The sequence below is a fragment of the Cariama cristata genome, unplaced genomic scaffold (assembly GCF_000690535.1).
Source record: "Cariama cristata isolate BGI_N322 unplaced genomic scaffold, ASM69053v1 scaffold16781, whole genome shotgun sequence".
Classification (NCBI taxonomy): Eukaryota; Metazoa; Chordata; class Aves; order Cariamiformes; family Cariamidae; genus Cariama; species Cariama cristata.
Window position 1 is genome coordinate 48,187 of NW_009597704.1, and position 2,579 is coordinate 50,765.

Sequence of the window (2,579 nt, forward strand, 5' to 3'; positions counted from 1 at the left end):
GGCTGCCGTCACTCGTACCAGGACAAGCTCCCCCGGGAGCTCGCACACGGCGTCTGCCCTCCCTCTGCTTCCCCAGGACCCTCTCCTTGGATGCTCCCAGCCAAACCTCCCCGGCCACCTCTGCGTCACTCTGTCCTGGCAGGCATCCCAGGGCAGAGCGCACACACGCGAGGCTCTGATCGCAGCAGGAGGTTTCTTTAGAAAAGCGCCTGTACCGGGAAACCCCCGCTTCCTCGTCCCATCTGTGCTGGGAACAAGCAAGAAAACGCACCCCAAGCCCACACTGCGGCAGCCTCCCCGGCTCCGATAAATCAATGCAGCAGCACAGATTTATCCCAGCTGGGTCCACGCTAGTGCTCAGCGAGGCATCGTGCCCCAGCGCAAAGCCACGCTTCCTTCTCAGCCCTGCTGCACCCCAGCCTTAGGAGCAGCCGAGTTTATCTCCCGAGCTTTTGCTTCAGAGGAGGAGATTGAATCAGGAGAGCATCCTCCACAACCAGGTACGTGGGAGGTTTTGTACGCTTGGTTTGGATGTGTTTGCTGGGGAGGAGAATCTCAACTGATCGAAGCAAAATGTGTTTAAAACAACCTGCCTTAAAATGAGGTCCAAATCCTACCGTTGCCCCTGCAAAAGCTTCTCTGCTCCGGCAGCTCTGCTGGCCTGTTTGTGCTCTCTCCCCTGCGCTGCATCTCTGGACACATCTGCAGGGGATCACGGTTTCCACCAGCTCTGCTCTCCAGTACCACTAGCAGGGAAAGCAAAACCAGGTTGTCAACAGCCACCCAAGTGTCAACAGTACAAAAAAAGGGCTGGCGAGCCGGAGTGAGTAAAACTGGAAGGCTGAGAGACCTCGGTGAGGACATCCAGGCAGTCCAGGGCTTAACGCAGCGGCCTCCCAACAGCACAATCTACTCTCGGGATCTCATCCCATCCTTTACCTGGGACGGCTCCTTAGGGCTGATTTTGGGCAGAGCCCGGCCAGCTGCCTTTAGAAGATTTGTGTCTTCATCTGCAAACCAGCCCTCCACTGCCTGCCTCCGCCGAAGCTCAGGTTGTGTCCAAAGCAGGTGGAGACATCCTGCCCCGAACACCTTGAACCGCAGCTCCTGGAGTTCATAGGAACAGTCCCTCTGAAAAAAACCGTTACACCAAGAAAAGGGCCACGAGACGGTGGTCAGTGGCAGCGCGGGTTTCTCCACCTTTTCCTGGCTCTCTGGTAAAGCTCCCTTCCTTGGGAAGACACTTCACAGCCTAAAAACATTATCTTAACACACAGGACACCTTCACCCCTGCCAGGGTCCCTCCTTTTCAGCCCATCCCCTTCGTTGTGGCAACTGTTGCCTTAACGCAAACCCCCTCCCACTTCACCTCCCGGAGAGCTGCTCTCCAGACTGGTGCAGAGTCCCCAGAGCCCGGGGGGGGCTCAAAGAGAGGGGCAATAAGAGGTGGTCGCTTGCACGGCACAGCCTCCGGCCCCCCCAGGAGCAGCCGGGACCTTCCCCAGGGTTTGGCTCAGACAAGGGAGCATCCTCTGATCGTTTCTGAGGGCACAACCACGCCGGGTGGCCAGGCATCAGTGGGACCGGAGGTTTGCAAGGGCAGACTCTGCCCTGCCCAGGGAACGCTTGATCCAAACCCCCTTGGAAAACGCCCACTGGTTTTCAGCCAAGGCGCTTGGGTCCCCTCCTCACCCACGAAGGGATGTCCGCGTCCATGTCCAAGTTCACCTTCCTCCACTCCAGAAGCACTCCTGGAGGCCATGAACATCTGGAGGCCACGAACATCTGGATGCCACGACAGATGCTGGATCAAGAGTGTCACCTAGTGGCAACAGAGCCGATAAAGGTTGCGTGATCCCGCAGAGACCCCACGCACTTCCCACACCAGTGGGACCCGACAGCCCTTAAACCTCCAGGCTGCAGCAACGTGGGCCCTGGAGTGCAACCAGGCCTGGGCGTCAGCTGATGTGCAGGCTCCCCGTGCCCACATGCGGCCCAGACGCTGAGTATTTGGGGTCGGTTTTTCCTTTTAGCGGCTCTCCCTCCTCTTCCCAAACTGAACGCTGCAGAAAGCTAACGGGAACCATCGCTCTCCCGTGCCCCGTACCCTCCTGCGCTGCTCTCCTGTCCGCTGTCCTGGTGTAAACGGCCTCTCCCCCGTCAGCACCGAGGAGCCTACTGCCAAAAAACCAGACAGGCGTCAGAGCGCTGAGAGATGGAAGTCAGAACTAATTTATTTAAGAAAAAAACAAAAAACGAAAACCAAAAAACCCTTGTAAAAAGGAGGGGGAGGCATCGATTACAAGCTCTGGAAGCTCTTGTCAGGACAGCGCCAAAGAAATCAGCTTTATACAGCAGAGAGAAAGGGGTAGCAGGAGGGGCCCAGGGCCGTTCCCCCACCCCGAGCCTCCCCAGCCCTGCATGAGCAGTCCCCTGCAATGGCACATCGGCATCGTCCCCCTTCTCCCTCCACCACCGTTAAAGTGCAGCAGGGAGATGGGGGAGAGGGACTGGCTCCCACCCCGACCACCCCAGCGCGAGCCTGCTCTCAGCCTTCCCCTGTGGGCCACAAAACGTGA